The sequence below is a fragment of the Hipposideros armiger genome, unplaced genomic scaffold, assembly GCF_001890085.2.
Source record: "Hipposideros armiger isolate ML-2016 unplaced genomic scaffold, ASM189008v1 scaffold_154, whole genome shotgun sequence".
In the NCBI taxonomy this organism is placed as follows: Eukaryota; Metazoa; Chordata; class Mammalia; order Chiroptera; family Hipposideridae; genus Hipposideros; species Hipposideros armiger.
This window is the reverse complement of record NW_017731504.1, coordinates 1,636,130-1,657,225: the sequence shown is the minus strand read 5'-3', so window position 1 is coordinate 1,657,225 and position 21,096 is coordinate 1,636,130. Positions and strand designations below refer to the sequence as shown.

Sequence of the window (21,096 nt, the reverse complement as noted above, 5' to 3'; positions counted from 1 at the left end):
CAAAGAAAATCTTAAAGTAGTTGGAAGTAACAAAAAAGGCAGATTGCTTTTAAAAGAGCAAAAATTAGGCAGATAGCTGACTTTTTCAACAGAGTTAATAGAAGCCAGAAGACAAAAAAAAAAAAATCTTTAATGTGCTAAAATAAATCTCAACCTAGAATTATAATCAAGCAAAAATATATTTCAAGAACAACTTTAAAGACACTCAGAACAGAATTTGTATCTGGTAGATATGCACTAAAAGAAATATTAAAGGCATATTTTGCAGGCAGAAGGAAAAGGAAACCAGGTGGAAGCCCAGATTCAGGAAAGAATGAAGGGCAATGAAAAGGTGAATATGGGGCAGATTTAAATAGCAGACTAATGGTGATGATGATGATGACAATGATAATGTTTAGAATAGATAAAATTAAAGGACATACCAATGATGGCTTAAAAGGAATAAAAGGAGCTGAGGCATCTAGAAGGAGTCTAAGGTCCTTTCCTTGTCCGTGAAAAGGGTAAAATACTGATTAATATAAGGTTTTAAGAACCACAAATGTATGTCATAATCTCGTGATTAACCAGTAGAAGAACTAGAAAAGAATGTGTCACTTTCAAGGTAGTAGAGGAAAAAACTAGAATCATGAATTTGCAGGACAGGCCAGAAAGAAGAAAATTTTGGAAGAAAAAATCATAAAATACTTCGGACAAATAGAGAAAGCACTGAGTAAGCCAGACAGGAAACCCTTCATACTGCGTGATTCCAATGGCCTGAAATTCTAACACAGGCAAAGAATTCTAAACAGGCAAGACGGAACCATCAGGTTTAAGGATGTATGCTTAGGTAGTAAAACCAAAGAAAAGCAGAGAAAGGATGATCATAAAAGCTCAGAAGAGGTTTCCATTGAGGGGGAGAGAGATGGCAGTAATGCGGAGGGTACATGAAGGGTAAGAAGGTTCCATTGCTGGGCTAACCAGGTCGTTGCCTGATGGGCTTCTGTTTTGTGCTGATTCACTTAACTATGTATTTTGTGCATGTTGTGTATTTACTTTATTTCCACACAAAAAATAATGAAGTTATGAGGGAGATCTTATACTGACATGGTATAATCTTCAGAAATATGTGGTTAAATAAAATCAGGTAGAGAACAGCAGAAATAGCATGCTCTTGTTAATATTTAGAAAGCTCACATGCTTGTATTCACACAGATCACTTTTCAAGACATACATAATAAATTTAATCTGGCCCCCTGCCTCTAAGAGGGGAGGCTAGGATTCATGTTTATGGAAAGGCAGGGATAACATTATCTACATGCTTTTACTGTAAAAATAATTTTGAATTACATTTTTAATAATAAAAAGTTTGTTTATTAGAGATACAGCTTGCTTCTTAGTGGTGGGGAAAGGAGCTACCTTAAAAAGTAGACATTTTCATTAAAGTTCTACCAAAAAACAAAAAGAAACTTCACCAACCTATAAATCAACTTGGAAAACAAAACAAGGTTACCATTTGATGAAATCACTATGTTCAAATTAACAACTGCATTTTGAAATCAATTTAAATCTGGCAGCCATAACCAAGAATTTTAAATCATTGTTAAATTTGTGCAAAAGATACATCAAATTTTCATAACCAAGAAGAGAAAAGTGGTTTTTATTTTAAACAGACACCCATGAATCTATTGTCTTTCCATTTGCTTCACAAATAGAGTAGAGAAGGTATAGATAATTCATTTTCATTTCAACTTGCTTCAGGAATATTGGTAGAAGCCTTCCCATCTGCATTACAATGGATGCTACTAAAAATAGGAGGCAATCTTAGTATAAACTGAATGGCTGAACTGAAGAATCTGCCATAAATCATGAAATTGTACTTTAGGCTTTTAGTCATATGTACAGTGGACCATATCAGAATATAATAATGTGGATAATCTGAATTTTCAGAGCAATTAGAACTAAATGCAGGATACATTTCAGGAATTCAGGAGTAAATAAAAAAGTAACACCCACTGTTGATAAAGTGTGAAGAAATGAGCCACTCGGGACTTCTGGATTAAGAAAGCAACTTGAACACATGCTTCTAATTTTGTGTTTTACCTCAAGTCAATAAAAATTTAGGGAAGAAATTTTTAGTGAAGAGAAAAATAAAAATCAGAAAAACAGGAAAAGAAAGAAAAATCGGCAAAGTTTTGGAAACTAGAGAAAGACGGGCAAGTACTAACTGATACAAACCCAAGAATACTAACTTCTAGCTAGTACTGGGGAAATGTGAGAGCCAACCAATTTATACCACAGTGTTCTAAAGGCAAAGGAACTGTCTTTGGAGCAGGTGGTGAAAGGAAGACCAAGGTAAGAAAATCTTCTGTGAATACTATTTGTTATAACCACCCAATGTGTATGGTCTGGACTCTGCCTGCTATAGACTGCATGCTTGTGCCCCCCTCCCGCCCCCTCCCCCCAATTCATAAGCTGAAACCCTAATACCCAGTGCAATGGTATTGGGAGATGGGGCCCTCGTGATTAGATTAGTACCCTTTTAAGAAGAAGAGAACATGTCTCTCTCTCTCTCTCTCTCTCTCTCTCTCTCTCTCTCTCTCTCTCTGCTGTCCATCATGTAAGAATATAATAAGAAGATGGCCATCTGCAAACCAGAAAGAGTGCCCTCACCAGACATTGGATCTGCCAGCACCTTGATCTTGGACTTAACCAACCTCCAGAACTGTAAGAAATAAATATTTGTTATTTAAACCACATAGTCAATGGTAATTTGTTATAGCTGCCCAAGTAGAGTAAGATGCTCTCCCAAAGAATAGGTGGGATGTGTAGACTGATGACACCATGTACACACTAAGAGGAAAAAAAAATTGTATTACTCACATCATGAAACTTTCTGGGCAGACCCAAGCTGGTCTGCAATTGGCTTGAATGTCTTAAGAGAGAGTGAGAGTAAGTTGTTATGGGTTTTATCATGATTAGGGAGTGAGATTACAGAATAATTCACTCCTGGAATGGTTTGAACCTGTCTCTGGTGCCAAGGAGGGAGTGCCCTGGCTTTCTTATCAACTTCCCCAAAGAGGGGGCAGAAGGGGATGAGATAACCTGGGTCTTGGGAGGGGAGAGGAGAATCATCACAACCCAATGATATAAAAGTATTTTTATTATTCTCAAACAAAGAAGAAAATGCGGTATCTATAAAAGAATAGGATTCCATAAAAAATTAAGAGAACAGAAAAGAGATCTTGAAATTGAGAACATAACAGTAGAAGTGAAGTCATTAGAGGGTTAGAATATAAAGCAGAGGACATCTAGAAAGTAGAGCATAAAAACAAAGAGACAGAAATTAGAGAAAAGGGGATGAGAAAATTGGATAACAACCCCAGAAAAATATAGGAAAAAAAAGAGAGAAAAGAGGAAATGGAACAGAAAACAAAATTATTCAAGAAAATTTCCCAGAATGATAGGAGGTAAACTGCTATTACTGAAAAAAGCTTACTGAATAGATAGAAGTAGATGAAAATACCTACACAGAGACATTTACACCTTCAGAACATTATGGGAATAAAAGATTCTACCGACATCTAGGAAGAAAAGCTGGATCAGAAAGGATCAGGAATCATAATGGCTTTAGGCTGCAACAGCATCACTACAAGGAAAAAAACCCAAAAACAATGGAGTAAGGTCCAGAATTCTAAAGGAAAATTACTTGTAACCTATAATTATTAGTCAACTTCTCAAACTTTATAAGGGTAGAATGATATTTTCAGACATTCATGGTCTCAAAAAATAAATTTATTACCCATCCTCTCTTTCTCAAGACGCTACTGGAAATGCGCTCCACCAAAATGAAAGCATAAACTAGGAAAAAGGAATACATCAAACTAAAAAGATTTTGCATAGCAAAGGAAACTACCAATAAAACATAAAGGCAACCTACTGAATGGGAGGAGATATTTGCAAATGATATATCTGATAAGGGGTGTATATGCAAAATATACAATATACTCGTATAAAGAACTTATGCAGCTCAACATCAAAAAAAAATCCAATTCACAAATGGGCAGAGGACGTTAACAGACATTTCTCAGAAGACATACAGATGGCCAACAAACACATGAAAAGTTGTTCAACATCACTAATCATAAGGGAAATGCAAATCAAAACTGCAATGAGATATCACCTCACTCCTGTCAGAGAGGCTACTATCAAAAAGACAATAAAGAAAAACTGTTGAGAAGGATGTGGAGAAAAGGGAAACTGCGTGTACTGTTGGTAAGATTGCAAATTGGTGCAGCCACTATGGAAAACAGTATGAAAATTCCTCAGAAAATTAAAAATCAAACTACCTTATAACTCAGCAATTCCACTCTTGGGTATTTATCCAAAGAAAACAAAGGCACTAATTTGAAAAGATATATGCACACCTATGTTTATTGCATTTTTTTTTTACAATAGCCAAGATATGGAAGCAACCTAGGTGTCCATAGATAGATGACAGGGTAAAACATTGTGGTATATATAGTCAATGGAATATTTCTCAGCCACAAAAAAGAATGAAATCTTGCCATTTGTGACCACATGGGTGGACCTAGAGGGCATTATTATAAATGAAATAAGTCAGACAGAGAAAGACAAATACCGTATGATTTCACTTTTATGTTGAATCTAAAAAATGAAACAAATGAACTAAGAAAACTGTTGAAATAGACTCATATATACAGAGAACAAAGTGATGGTTGCCAGAGCGGAGAGAGTGGAGGGATGGGTAAAAAAGGTGAAGGGAATAAGAAGTACAAACTTCCAGTTATAAAATAAATCACAGGGATGTAATGTATAGCATATGGAATATAGTAAATGATATTATAACTTTATACATTGACAGGTGGTTACTAGTCATGGTGATCACTTTGTAAGGTACATAAATGTCAAATTACTCTTATACACAAAAAACTACTATAGTGTATGTCAACTATAATTTAAAAATAAGTTAATTTAAAAAAAGACATGGTACAGGAAACATAAGCTCCAAATAGGAGAGGGGTGAAGAAGGGATTTCTAGGAAGTTAGTGAACAGACATCATGAGATGCCAGCTGGAAGCTGTGTGCATCTAGACAGACAAACATGCTGCAGGACATAGGATTGGCATAGGTTCCTTACTTAAAAAAACAAACAAACAAGAAAAGAAAAACACCTCCTGAATGCCCTGGGGAGCCCTGCCCAGAGAAATGTAATGATCTTCAAATATGCTGATAAATTTCCTGCTCTTTCCTCCGGGTCTTGCTGCCTAAATTGGCTGTAGACATTTATTTCATCCCACCAAAGTTTTTTGCTTTTATTTAGTTCTGCAAGCTGAAGCAAGGCCATAGTGGGCTTAGAAGCGACAAACCAGTTCACTTCACTCCCGCTGTTCATATGTTTAGTACCTGTTTTATACCATAACCCTTCCAAATTCATAGACTGGTGAGCCTCAGATTTCCCAGAACTCATGCATGGAGCCTCCCACTGAATACCCCAGAAGATCCTCTTGAAAACTCTCAGGAAGCCTAAGACCCAGAAACTACTGAGTTTATTTTGTCCTGGAATCCCTCACACAACTGGCTTTGTATTTGCCAGCCTGTGCAAGTGGAGGGAGGCAAGAAGATGAATGCTGAGAAGCAGCAAACACCAGCGGATTTGAAGTTCAATTTCATAACCTGGGTGAAGGATATAAAGTTTTTCTTTAATTTTTTTTTTGGATTAAGCATTTACATTTTACACATAATTTCACATGCAGAAAATAAAAGGGAAAGAAAGAAGCCTACTCATAGAGTAACAGTTGGACTATAACTTGGAACAAACTTCCCAAATAACTTTTTGGCAATGAATATCAAAAACCTTAAAACTGGACATTTTTGACCCCAATAATTCTACTTCTCAAAACATTCTATAAAAGTTGGACAATGCCCAAAGTATACAGAAAGGCTTTGCTAAATCAGAAACTAACAGTTAAAAATTAGGAACCCAAAACACCCACTCTTGTAGAATTGATTGAAGTAAGGGGGATATTCACACAATTGACCATTACACAATCATTAGATACAATGCATTTTCTGACATGGGTAAAGTTCACATTACACTGTAATTTACTTGAAAACACTTACGCATAGACCATATGATCTGTGTATTCACTGGTTTTAATCTACTCTCCAGGGGTGGTCAGTTAATAGTATTTGAACAATCCTGTTCAGTGCATACACTCCAGGCATCTGTACATTAGAAGCAGCTACTGCAAGTGCTTCATAACAACTAATTTCATTAGCATTGAAAGATTTTCTAACATGCATAAGAGATGCTCAAAATATTTATTCATTGGTTAAAAAACACAAGCATATTTGCTCTTGCATGAACAGGAGTATAACAGAAACCTATACCCATAAGAGTGGTTAGCACTAGAATATCTCAGTGTCTGCCTCTGGTAAACTTGTCATACAAGGAACTTCAAGTACCTAAGAGACATGAGCTCTTGCATCATGCTTGTGTGAACGGGTTTTGGGACGCTTTATGGTCTCTTGCTAAATGTGTGTATTATTTTCAGTACTTCTGAGAAGCAGATGCCAAGACAGGATTATTGCAGGTTTATTGGGGGACATACACATAAAGGAAAAGAGGAGAAAGCTGCAGAAGGCAAGGAGGACCTTCAGACTGTGACAAAGGTCTGGTATGTGAAGGGGACAGGGAGCAAGGCAGATGGAAAGAGTTTCAGATTACAGTGGGGTTCCAAGAAAGTTTCAGCCAGTCTGATGGGGTATCCTTATGACAAAGTCACCCCTCCAGAGTAGTCATGCGGGTTGCAGCAAAGGTCCTGCATTAATATCCCCCAACTGTGCTCAGCCATGGGAAGCATGACATCAGTGTGAGTGGGTTGGTAGGTCCAGAGGAGCAGCAGCAGCTGGCTCTGCCAGTCCAGTGTGCTCCCCACAGCAGGGGACCTGAGTGTTTTCATCATGGCTGCCATAATGTGCGTGGTAGTATTCAGACTGAGACAAGCCACCTAGGGGAGAGATTCTGGGTGTCCTTGCCAATAATCTAACCATTGGAAATAACAGATAACTAGGGGAAAAAATAGCCAAATTAGCTGGAATCTATTCTCAAAAATATAAGTGTGCATATGTGGGTTTCGATGTGAATATAGCATGGCCCCATTCTTTGTTTTTAAGTCAATTACATTATATTTATTTTTTAATAAATTAATTAATTTTATTAAACAAAGTGGGTGGGATTTTTTTTTAAATTATTTTCCTAGCTACCATTAAAATTCCTTTTAGGGACTTTGCCTCCTTCCATCTCATGGGCCCTCAGGTCCCAAATCCCCCATGAAACCATCTCATCAAGGCCTTTTCCTAAGGTACTGTGAATAAGAAATAAATAGGAATCTGAGGTGTGGAAAACATGAAGAAGAGCAAAGGAACAATGTGTTCAGAGGCCAAAGGGCTTTACGCTACCTTGTAAATGACAATGTTTCGGGGACAATGAGGAAAAGGAGCTATATGCCATGTGGAGGTAAGGAAACATCTGCATGAAGAGGAAAGAAATGATAACTAAGATTGACAAAGTGCCTGAGCAGCTCCAGAAATCTTAGGGCATGCACTACCTTCCCTCATGACTTGGGTCCGGGGAGGGGCGGGTGGGGGAGTGGGGAGTATAAGCTGATTTGAGGTAGATCGTAAGAAGTAGGGTCACCACAACTGACATCTTACTTAAAAATATATACAAACACAAAATATATGTGAGTAGAAAATATTTGACAGCACGAATAAAATGCTTGTATTGTTTCTTTACAGGATGGGGTTCTAAATGATTCTTTTTCTTGTCTCTATTTTTAAATTTTTTACAATGAACATGAATTGGTATACTATAAAGAAAAAGATGTTGAAAGAAAAGAAAATAATTAGGATAATTGCTTATTTTCAGGAATTAGGCTAAACATTAGCTAAGTAAAGTTACTATTTTCCACACAGTCACCAACATAATCACTCAATTAAAAAAACAAAAAAAAAAACAAACAAAAAAAACCTCTACAGAACAGGTCAATTTACCCTGTAACCCATGCATGCATTTTTCAGCTAATTCATCCTGGGAGGTATATTTAGTAGACCATGTTAGGCAAAGTAGGCTTTTTAGTTTTTTTTTTTTTCCCCATGGCTGTTGATGATAATTGGCTATACCTTCTCCAAAAAGCTTTTGACCAGACCCATCCTTGCTTTATAATGAGGTCTTAGGAAAAATATTGCTCCAGTAAGGCCTAAACTCAAAACTGACTATAGTTAAAGCCAATACTTTTCTGCAGAAGCAATCTCCCTGGATTACAGGCTACCTCACCCTCTCAAGGACATGACTCATCAGGATTCTACTGGTAAAGTCTTAGGTAAAATAATAAAGCACCTGCCTTAATGACCAGAACATGAAGATAGTCCCTTCTTTCCTTACTGCTACTCACATTTCCACTTGCCAGCTTAATGTCTAAAACATAGAGATCTGTCATTAATTAGCAGCAGCTAGCACTTTAGACCTCTATTAGAGGGTAGGGAACAACAGTTGTATCCATTAAAATATGCCTGGCTGAAAGAATGTCAGAGGTTCTAACTGCATGCTATATATCGAGTCCTACAGTCTTGTTAATTTCCATCCCCAGATCAAGTACATCTCTGGAAGATGAAGTGTGTGGTCGCTGGCTACAGTGTCTTCCTATAAAAAAATAAAAAAATGCTTCGTCTCCCTCAGGCAGACCCTGCTGTACACCAGGGTACATGGTTTGATGGGAGGAACATGGGCTAGATTTCAATCTCCACTCACCCCATGAGCCGGATGCCCTGATCCATTGTTCAATCTGAATAATTGTCCAGGGCAGCCATGGCTTATGTGCTTAGAGGACATTCCCTTAGTCCTATGAGGAAATCCTATATCACGCTTCAGCTCTAAACCTTTATTATCCTCATGTCTTTCCAGCTATATTTGTTTAGGTTCCTATGTAAACCAATATTTCCCAGCCTTTTCAGTTTCATGGACCAATTAATCCCCCTGCCCCCCCCCCAAAAAAAACCCATCAAAAACCAAAAAACGAACAAAACACACAAAGGTTTTTGGGGGGAATTGATATAGGGTGGCCACATGTTATTTGAGAACAAAAAGATGATTTAAAGTATGTTGTTTACTGAGCATAGTGATTTTAAAATCGAAGGCCAGTATTTCTCAAGAAATCAGAGCTGTCTACTTAGATGCACATTCTTACTTTGACAAAGTAACCATCAGTGTGTTGGGGAACTGGTGCCACGGCCATCACCGCCTGCCTTCCCCATCTGTACTGCTCTCCTCTGGGCACACTGGCTCTCCTCAGGTCCTCCAGCCCAGCTGGCCACTTCTCCTTCTGTTCTCTTAACCTGGTTTATGCCCGCTCTTTCCAGTTTCAGGTAGGGGTGACAGGGACGGATTCTAAACCAGAGACATTAAAGCAAATTTAGGAATTGTTACTGTTTCAATAAGTGATACAAAAGTACACTAGGTTGTATATCAATAGGTTTGCTATTTATCACGCCTACAGACTATGAGCTTCATGAGAAGAGCACTCATACCCACTGTTTTGCCTCTAGCACTTGACACAGATCTGGCTACATAAGTGCTTAAGTGTTTGTTGAACGGATTAAACCAGCATCCTTTAGATAATGTGCTCTATGAGAGATCTGAACTTTGAACCAGAAGAACCTGTTCTCTTCTTCTCTGAATGTTAAAGATTATATCATTTGTTTCTCACTGTGCTCCATTTCCAAGAATCTTAAGCACAGGTTTATAGTCCATCACAGCAATAATGTTGACTCTTCTGGTTGGAATATTGACTCTGTTTCCTCTTTCAAATTTTTCTTATTATTTTACCCTTTATTATAAGCTGTTCTAAGCTGTTTCAAATTCCTCTTCAGAAAGATGCAGGGTGTAAATAAGTAAATAAAAGCCTTCTAGTGCAATCGCTCACCTGGTCCTGAAATAAAATGCTGACATTTCAAATGTGCCTTATTGTAAAGGTTAGATGATTAAATATATTCTTCTTCTGCTACCTCAGATTACCCAAACATCAACCACATGCAAACCACACAAATAGATCAGACTTTTGAATGAAGGCAGTTCTAAGGGACAGATAGATATTTGAAGATCAAAGGAAAAGAAAATGCAAGGGATAGCATTCTAGTTTAAAAACCAACCTTAAGAAAACTATCACATATATTAACATTGATGCTTATTATATGCCCTTTTAAAAAATCAAAAGAAGCCAACAGCCAGCTGATGTATTTTCCAAAGATTCTAAAGAAGCGTTTAGAGCCTTTTCTCCCATGAAAACAAGTTTATGTAGGTCCCCTCTTAACATTCAAAATGATCAGATTAGCTATCTCTAGTTCGGTAAGCAGTACTTAAAATGGTGCCACATATCAATTAAAATTCTAATTCTGCATTATTTTCTAATAAAAAGAATTTAACACAAAATATGCATAGGTTAATAATTCCTAATTGGCTTAATTACTCATCTAAGTTATATATCTCCTGCAGTGTCTGGCAGAGTTTTATTATCTCAGAGGAAAGCTCTCTGTTTTCAGAAGAGGAAGTTCCTGCCATAAGATAAATCAGCTTAGTTTATCTACTAGCTCACCTACCGAAACAGATCAGAATCCTCCAGGTAGAGAGCCACTTGGAATGCTAGCCGTCCTCATCCCCTCACACGATGGTTAAACAAACTGAAGCAGAAGTTAACCGACTTGCCTAAGGCCACGCAGAGAGCTAGCAGCACTTAGGACTAAGTGCGCCTGCAGCCTCTAAAGAGTGCTGACTCGGGGGAGCATCTATCGAAGGAGTCAAGTGGGAAAGGAGAGGTTAACAGCTCTAAGAAAGCACACTGAAGTGTACCCTGAGCGCATTCTGAAGCTCCAAGAAACTAACCCCCATGCGATGTAACAAGAGGCCATGTCCTTGCTGTCGTATCTGAGGACTCTCCGCCTGCCAGCGTTCTTGTCTCCAGAGCCACAGACTACACTGTCATCAGTGTGCACAGCTCTTTTGTGGAAACATGCAGGGCTGGATTCGGAACTCAAGGCTCTTTCGAGGGCAGGAGGGCAACGGAATGTAATCTGGCATACTTCATGAGCCGCCTTGAATTTAATCTAATTCCACAGGGTAAGGGCCTCTGATGAAAGGCTTAATGTGAGTATAAAAGCACCATTTTCAACCCATCTGGGAAAATAAGGGTGTTTGTCTTTCTGAAAAGCTGAAAAGAAGGTTTGGCACAGAGCCTGGTGTCTTTCTTGGTAGGCATAGCAACCCTTGTATTCAGATGAGTAGAGGGGAAAAGTCCCAGCTCAGAGCGGAAGGCTCTTTTTACGGTGGGAGCACCTGAGCCTTGTTGTCAATACTGGTAGGTGCTTTAACAGGGGGCACGCAAGAGCTTAGGCTCTGGAAACAGGCTAGTTTTTCACTTCCAGCTCCAAAATTTACTAATTATATGACTTTGGTAATATGATAGTCATTAAGCTGTTTCCTCACCTGTAAAATAGAGGTTGGGAGTAGGAGTGAATACAAATAGTCTCTTTAATCCTCAAAACTTGATGAAGTAAAATGCCTAGCTCTTTAGTTGGTACACAAATATTTTTTTTTCACATTCTACCAACCTCTTCTTTCTATTGTCTTCCCTTCTTTGCCTCTGACAGGAGACTTGGAGAAAGGAGCTGTGGATATAGTCAGGCCCATCCCTAAGGTATCTGGGGCCAGGGAATGCTCCTCTGATAGGAACAATGGATCCTCAGAAGAGAAAGTGATAGCTCCTCTGTGAAGCCATCCACATTTCCTCAAAGACAATATCTGGATTGCACCTTGCAAATTAAGGAGGGTTTAGTTGGGGGCTGGGGAGAAAGGGGAGGGCCCTCATGCTGTCATTTTAATCCTACAAAGGGATATGATGGGAGATTCGTTTCTAAACACCCTCAGCTTCAATTTCCACACTAGTAAATTAGGACTGACCTGCCCAAGGTCACAGAGATTAGTTTCTATGTGGCAGAGAGCCAAACCTTACCCCAGATCAAGTCTTCGCTACTCTGTGGCTATCCCTCACCCTACATATAGTGTCCTGTATGGGCACTGAATCCATTTGTAAACAAACCTCTTACTCTGGCCGTGCTGCAGCAACCCACTCTGCAGAGGCTTCAACCAGCTACCTGCACACATAGCCTGGGTCACCTGAGACTAAACCATTGCCTAGGCAGCGGTTCTCAACCTTTCACAGGGGTCACCTAAGACCATCGTAAAACACATACTTTCGATGGTCTTAGGAACCGAGACACCGCTCCTCTATCCGTCTCCAGGCCCACATGCAGATACGCCCACATACGAGTACCCGGCAACCCCTGTGAAAGGGTCATTCGACCCCCAAAGGGGTCGCGGCCCACAGGTTGAGAACCGCTGGCCTAGAGGTTTGGAAGTGGGAAGTGAAAGAATCACAGGATTTCTCTCACTGTGTTTCGGTATGCATACACACAATCTAGACATGTATGTCCACGGGAAGGACTGGAGAGGATGGATAAATGATAATGGTTCTCAAACACATTTCCTAATGTTCCTTAGATGGTCCCAAAGGATTGAACACAGTCATTGGAGGGGGTGATCTAATGCATTACTGGGTTGACCTTTTTTGTTCCTGGTTTTACTCTCCCTGAACCACGGTCCTGCTCCCTGCACCATCCTTTGTTGCCCTGAAAGCAGAGCCAGAGAGTCACTCCCAAGGTTTGCCCATATCCTTCTCCCACCCCTCTCCTGCTATAAGGATGTTCTCCATGATCTAAAAGTCACTTAGGAACCTCATTTTCATTTGTGTGATAAAATGACTCATATTCTGAGTCTCTTGGATGACCACTTTAAAGAGCTGCCACACAATTTCAGTGTCAATGTTGCCGTTGTTTGGCACCAAGTTGTATGATTTTATTCCATGTTAATAAGGACAGGGGCAGACTTATGTGACATTTTTTCATCACCTGAATGCCAAATGATATGCCACCTGGAAGGTAACACCAGTGACTCAAAAAAAAAAAAAAGTAAATTTGTACTAAAAATGATTTACATCAATACTGGGGATACAAGATAATGTTTTTCTAAAAATGAATTATGTAGTATTCAAGTCTGAGAAAAACTGCCTTCATATAATTGTCTAACAGAGTTTATAACTCTAGTCTTAGATCATACTTGCATTTCTAATCACACCCAGGTATTTTTACTCTTGAAAACTTTTGGGCCTTTTGAGCATTTTGAGCCTTGCCTCTGCTCGGGGCCTGCTCCAAACTCTTTGGAGTGTACTTTCTTTTGTAATAACGGCCCTTGAGCCATTCTCTACTTCTTGGGCCTGCTGCTGCTTCTTTGAAATGTATTTTTACTTGTAATAAACTCTTTTTCTGCAACTTTAAAAAAAAATGGGGGGCTTCACACTCAATTATTAAGAAGCACAATACCATCTTTTTGCCATGACATCTGGCCTTTCTAAACTTCTTAATTTTATAAGGTGCAATTTTTCTAGATATGAAAACGTTGAGTTCTCCGACAACTGTAGAATCCTCAAAAATGTTGAGCTGTTGCTTTTTTCAATCTCACCATGACCGCCCTCACTGTTAGAATCTGTAATTGAAGTTCTGTTAACAACTTCCATTTAATCATATCACCGGAGGAACCAATTTTCTCCATTTCTTCTATAAAATATACTTTCTTAGGTCAGGTTCCCTAGAAGCAGAGCCAGGGATGGGGGCTCTCACGCACCTGATTTTCTAAGAGTGCACTTTCAAGAGAAAGTCTTAAGGAAGTGAGGGAAGTAGGACAGAGAAGGGAAAAAAGCCAAGCACAGATGAGCATGATTGATGAAATCTGGCACAGAGAGAACACTGGAGCATGAATGACACTCTAGCCTTCTTCATCCTTGAGGTAAGGGGTTAAATTTTCTATCCTCAAATCAGTCAGCCGTTAGCCATGAGCCAGTCCAGATAGGACACACAGCCTCCCAAGCATCTCTGAGCAAGGGTGATTCTCTGGAGAAGAGTGCATCTATGAGCCATTAGCAGTGAACACATGTAGCAGCTAGAGGCTGGGTGCACCTGCTCAGCAAACAGGATCTGGGAAGGACATTCATAGAGGCTACTGTTCATACTGACATGTACCCATCCACATGGTTAGTCATCTATAGGGTCCAGCCAGGAGACAGTAACAACCATAGGTCTTTTATAAAGAAATTAATTACAGGAAATGGGCCACATGGGTGATGGGAAGCAACAAGGGTGAGTGAGGCAAGCCCGTGATTAACAGTAACAAGAAGTTGCTACAACCCCTAGGCCTGGAGGGCAGGAAGAAGGTGGCGGTAGCAGTTAGGGCTATCTGGTAGGAGCTAGAACTCCTGGGTACACACAGATGACACACCCCAGGAAGTAAGGAGGGAAAAATAACCTGGCTTTTCTCTTCCCCTCCAGCCTTCTGCCTATGCCTCCTATTGGCTAAACCTATATAGAAGCCAGAGTGATGGGGGCCAGGGAAATATAGCTCTTTGTGATGCACAGCAGAGTAGGGAAAAAGCAGACAAAGAATAAGAGTCAATAGGCAGATGACTGACACAGCCGCTATAGCACATGTGAACTCTTCTGTTCACACCAAGTGAGATGTGTGCTTACCAACACAGCTGTATGTCATTTTCTCCATTATATAGATATGCTACTGGGGAGACATAGACATCTCTTTAGATTAAAATAGAAGTTATCAAATTTATTCCAGGTCTTAGTTAATTCAATCAAATGTATACATACCATGTGTTGTTTCTAAGCTCAGTCCCTAGTTATCAAACTGTGGTAGAGACCAACAGCGAAAGCTACACTCCTCCACGTGCCCATCCCCTAGCCCAGATTAATTCTAGGCAAAGAGATAAGGAAAAGGTGGAGGATGTTTAAGGTAACGTTAAGAATTGAGTTCCAGGGCCGGCAGAGTGGCACATTGGTTAAGAACTGGCTTGGGACACCAGAGGGCCCTGGTTCGGATCCCACATATGAGGGTCAGTGACACTGCCCTCTACAGCTAAGATGCTGAACAACAGCTCAACCTGGAGCTGGGCTGCCATGAGTCGCCAGAGATGGCAAAGGCTGCAGATCCTGCTGCAGTGGGTTGCCATGGGCTACCGTGTGTAGCCAGCAGCCAGTGTGAGCAGCCAGCAGCTGCAGTGAGTGGCCGTCCAGAAACCAGTGACTGATCTGCCTCGCCGGGGAAGAGCGCAATGATGGTGTCAACTTGGGCCAGTGAAGCAACATCCTTCACAACTAGACTGAAGAACAAAAACAACAGCAACTTGTCTGTTCCCCTGCCCCAATTCCCCAATAAAAATTCTTTAAAAAAAAAAAAGAATTGAGTTCCATTCTATTAATAATTTTGGCTCAGGCTGACTTGGCAGGACCTGCCCTTTGCTTGAATTTCCATGTTCTCTTTCAGATATCTGGGTAAATAATACTTAATATTTGATATTTTCAAAATGTTAGTCATCACCTGAAGTGTTTCACCATTCACTAAATAACATAATTAAGCATTAACCATAGATCCAAATTTAATGGGTACATTTTCATGTGTCTTTAGTTATTTGATTTGTGTTAGTGCTTGAGACTCCTCAAGAGATAGTTTAGACAATGGCTGCCCTAAACGGGCTTAACAAGTGATTACAGGCTTATTAGGAAACACAGAGAGACAGGCTTCCCAGGTATTGTTCTCTACCACTTGCAAGTTAAATAGATGGGGAAAAAAATGCAGGTTGGCTATGAATGGAACAATTTTTCAAGTATATATACTACATGCAGACACACAGACTGGTTTCCATTTGGTAAGCAGAAGAAAATAAATAATAGAATTCTGCAAGTGCTCTCAACCCCATATTTCTTTAAAACAACTTAGAGGGTTTGTGAGTTATAACCTTCTACTGACTCCATAGTACATTTTGGTGAGTGATAAAATCTAATGCAAGAAATAGGATTTATGTGTGGGCATATTACCACAAAGTTGCCAAAGCTACATTTCTAAAAAAAATTATGACTGAATCTGCCTGCTAAATATTGAGTTCAAAAAAAGTTTCTGCCTTCAAAGAACTTATATACTGGGGCAAATGACATAGGGTCAAATATTTATAATATTATATACTAAATAGTTACATCTTTACCAAATCCAAATTTTAAGTGGTCTCTCAAGCTTTCAAATCAGTCTTGAGAAGCACCAGAAGGGTATCCAGTTCTATATCTGCTGAGATGAGAAGTCAAATCCATAATTATAACACACAAGCATATTCATTCCAATTGCCAATGTGCACATGGGATGCAGCTAATTTTCAGTGATGAACAACTTTGAGGATCAGGATTCAGACCATTATACTATAAAATTTCTCTTGATAATTCAAATGAATGACTCTGACTTGCCAAAAAATTTCAAAAAAAATGAACAATTAAGACAGCTGATTTTTTTCCCAACAATTAAGAAGAGAACAATATGCCATTAACTCCAACAGAATATGATTGATGAAAATAACACAAGTGTATTAACTGACATTTCTGAGGAATTTTATATTTTCCAGACGTTTTTCTCCCAAAAGCAATATATAAAATATGTAACTGCTTTGTATCCATATAAGACTTATGTTTCCTATAGATAAATATAAAAAACTGGAGATAAAATAATAGTTTTTTATTATTATAGCCTAGAATTTCTCTCTAGAAAAATATATTTGCTCTAGTCTGGGTAAATATGAGTAGTATAGGAATACAAATTTGGGGAGTGATCACAGAGGAAAAGAAAGTGACAATTAAAAAAAAGTGGGGGATGTCAATAGTACACAGGCATTAACCTCAAAGAGCCCTTAATGACCAAAGCTGGAAACATTAATCAACAAAATAACTTATAACATTGGATTATAATATTGGATTATAACAAAGGATTTTTTTTAAAACCCATGAGTCCTTACTGATGGAAATAGTTGAACTTTTCCCTTAGCAAAGAATATATGTACATACCATACATACCACCCTACTCTAGGAGGCAGAGCTTAATCCCCCTCCCCCTGAGTGTGAGCTGGATTTTGTCACTCGCTTCCAACAAATAGATGATGAAAATGGGGAAAATAGTAACGTTACAGTGGAAAAACCAGGCAGAGATTACCTTAACCAAGTGATCACGGTTAACACAGTCAATAAGTCATGTTGTTATCATGTACCCTAATATGATGAGAAGAGTACTTTATTTGTGTTAGTGTTTTCTCACAAAACCCACCACCCCAATCTCATCAGGAGAGAAACAACAAAGCCAGCTTGAGAGAGAGTCTACAAAATATCAGATCATTACACCTCAAAACTATCAAAGTCACCAAAACCAAGGAAAGGCAGAAATTGTTGCAGAAAAGAAAAGACTTAAGGAGACATAACTACTAAATGTGATGTGGTATTCTGGGTTGGGTGGAACAGCAAATAGAAATTAGTGGATAAACTGGTGAAATGCAAATGAAATCTGTAATTTAGTTAATAGTATTTACCATTGCTGATTTCTCAGTATTGACAAATGAACCATGGTTATGTAAGACGTTAACATAAGGAAAGCTGGGTAAAAGTAAACAGGAACTCTCTGTAACATTCTTGCAACTGTTCTATAACTCTGAAATTATCCTAAAAGAAAAAAAATTAATCACAACCCAATGAAAAAATGCAATATATGCAGACAAAAACAAAGTAAATAAAAGAATAAGATGAAAATGGGATTACAGATCTAAGGAAACAAAACATACATTAAAATTTCTAAAGAGAACTAATAATATAGAGCTAGCTAAGTACAGAAGAGATACTACTGAAAGCCAATGACCTTGTATATTTTTTAAAAACCTACAGTTCTCCTTCTGCATGTCCCCTTTACTACTCTGATCACCAGATGTGTGCTCACTTGAGATAACTGGGGACAGGGGTGGGAAATACAGTGGACTTCAGTTTGTAGTGTGAGAAAAATATGAGGAAAGAATTTTGAGTTGAATAGGAGGTAACTTAAGAAAAAAATGTCTGCAAGACGATAACTGTAGAAGAAAGCAAATGCCTCAGAAAACAACAGATGTGTTTGGAATCTTCAGAAAAAGGAAATGAATAAAATTGAGGAAATAAGAGCAACCGTCGACTTGGAATTCAATCATCTATTTCTACTGTCACATTTCTGGAATTCACGGGCAAGACAAAAGGATGGTACAAAGCTCTTCAGAGACGACTTGCAGAACTATATCAGAGCGTGCAATGTTAAAAGCAAAAGAATGTACAAGAATTAGAAATGTAATCCATGAAGCACATGTAGGATATAAAATTGTTTTGCATATAAAATAAAAAGCTGAATTGAATGGAGAAGATAGGTTTAGAGGGCCTAGGTCTCTTCATTCTCAAATTTTAAAAAGACCAACTCCAAGACCAGAAGACAGAAATTAGAAGAGATATTCATAAATGTATAATTTCCCTTTTCCTTCCCAATGGGAAATGACATTTGCTTTCATTTAATTGTAATACTATGAAAACAATTCAGCTAAATAGAAATATTTAATGTCATTACTCATTTTTGATTACTCTCACTCCCTAGAGTAAAGCATATTTTGATAAATATAATAGGATTCTTAAAAACAAAGTGTTTGCGAATTTACAATTCTGTTGAAAGAGGTAACAACAAAAACAACAAAATCCTGAAATAAATGGGCTTAGACAATGAAGGAAATTTTCTGAGAAACATAACTGAAGATTCTGGGAGCCTCAAGCCAGTTTGATCCAAGACTCACCTTATCAGGTCCCATGTCTCTGCTTCGGCTTCTCTGTGTCTGCTCGATATACAATCTTGCTCCACTTATGGTAACAAAGTGGCTGCGGAAGTCTCAGGCCTGACACACCACCAAAGCCCGATGAAAAGCAGTTCAAGCCAGCACCTTTTGATGAGAAGTTTGTTTCCCAGAAGTCCAAGCAAACAACTTTTTGCATGTTATTGGCTCAGCTGGGTTATGTTTTCATACCACCCATTACACTGGCTTCCCCCACTCCCTCACTGTTTTTTCCTGGGAGCACGGTTTTAATAAATAGGTTGCATCTAAATCTTTGGCTAAGCAGCTGCTTGTAGTAGAATCTTCCCTGAAACCCCCTGGTGAGTTATCCTTGAAAGCCCTGAACTGTTCCTTTCCACCCTCACATCTCTGCAAAGGTTGGCTTTTCTCGCTGTGAACTAGACACTCATCTTCTCACATACTCCCTTTCCTAGGTCTGTGCTGCTTCTCTTCTGACCCAGCCTCCTACTTCTGCAACTCACATCTCCTCCGTGCACCCTCTGAAAACATTACTCCACAATTAACTACCCTTTCCCCATAACCTGCTTACATTTCTGCCACTTGCCAGCCTAAATTCCCAAAGGCACTATTTCCCCTTCTCCTTTTTCTTGAGAAAGGGTGACTCATCTTCCTATCTTTCCTCACACTGGAATCTGGAAATAAAGCTGGCAATCTCCTTGCTCAACAATGCTCTTTTCAAACCATCAGTTCTGTATCTTTAGGACATCTTGATCTCACTGTGAAAATCTGAATTTCTTGTGAAGTGCCTTGCCCTTACAGGAGGGCACCTGGGGAGTGTAAACTCTATTTAAGATGGATGGGGCATATATGGTTAAGTTATAGTATTGTTTATATCTTTTATAGGTATGAAATGCTTTTTTGTTTTTGTTTTTGTTTTGTTTTTTAAAAGATTTTATTGGAGAATTGGCAGAGGGAACGGCGTTGGGGAATCGGAGAGGGGAACAGACAAGTTGCTGTCCTTTTGTTCTTCAGTCTACTTGTGGAGAATGTTGCTTCACTGGCCCATGTTGGTATTATCATTGCGCTCTTCCCGGCTGAGGCAGATCAGTCTCCAGCCATTGGACGACCGCTGACAACTGCTGACGGCAGCTCACTGCAGCCCCACTGCAGCCTACACTGTCACTGGTGACTCACAGCAGCCCAGCTCCAGGTTGAGCTGTTGTTCACCATCTTAGCTGTAGAGGGCAGTGTCACTGGCCCATGTGGGATCCAAACCAGAGGCCCTGCTGCTCAGAGCTGGTGTCCCAAGCCAACTCTTAACCAACACGCCACTCGGCTGGCCCAGGTATGCAACGTTTTAACGAATGCTTGTGGTGTGATGTCATCTGTCTTGGCTTTCCTATGCCCCTCCCTCATTTGTTATCTACCAAATCCTGATCAAGGTCCCATAGATTTTGAAAAGTAGCACCAAAATGCAGCCCCCCCTCTCTGTCCCCAGTGCTAACAATATTCTGGTGATTTTGATGCCCATGTTATGATAAACCAAAAACTCTTGAGGAAAACAATCAAGAACTCTAAAACTCGGCATTTCTCCACTCAACCTATCAGTTCCATAGAGGGATTCCTGCCCTTATCACCCAGAACTGTCTCATTCCTGACATCTCAAATTTAGAATGTCCTACCCCTTAAAATTCTCATCACAAGAAGAAAAATTTTGTAACTATGTATGGTGATGGATATTAATGGGACTATTGAGGTGATCATTTTGCAATACATACAAATATTGAATCATTGCGTTGTATGCCTGAAAATAACATGATGCTCTATGTAAATTCATAACTCAATAAAAACAAATATTTTAATTTAAAAAGAGTACGTCATTTGAAAAAAATGAAAGAATAACCTACCCTGAAACAACTGTGTCATTCTAACACTCACTTTCTTCTCACCTCCCACGAAACTAACAATTTTTTTTTAAGTGGTGAAAGAGCAGTTTACTAGAAGAAAAATTACACTTCGAATAAGCAGAAGCAGGTCCAAGCAGAAAGCAGTGGCTCAAGGGCCCATTATTAGAAGAGAAAGTACTCTCCAAAGAGTTTGGAGCAGGCCGAGCAAAAGAAGGACCTCAAAATGCAGAAACCAACAATCTTAAGATTGTTCCCATTTTCACCTAGGCTAATATATACATATATATATATATATATATATATATATATATATATATATATATATATATATATATATATATATATATATATATATA

General features: G+C 38.9%; 1 long non-coding RNA gene across 1 annotated transcript in view; it reads right to left on the bottom strand.

Moving 5' to 3' along the window:
• The window catches only part of LOC109387342 (uncharacterized), a 28,406-nt gene extending 8,983 nt beyond the window's left edge, over window positions 1-19,423 (bottom strand). Inside the window, exons 1-2 of the long non-coding RNA XR_002124967.1 lie at window positions 18,837-19,423; window positions 9,249-9,448 (exon numbers count right to left, since the gene is read on the bottom strand). This is a non-coding gene — a long non-coding RNA (uncharacterized LOC109387342). The remainder of the gene's footprint in view (window positions 1-9,248; window positions 9,449-18,836) is intronic.
• Window positions 19,424-21,096: the final 1,673 nt, after the last annotated feature.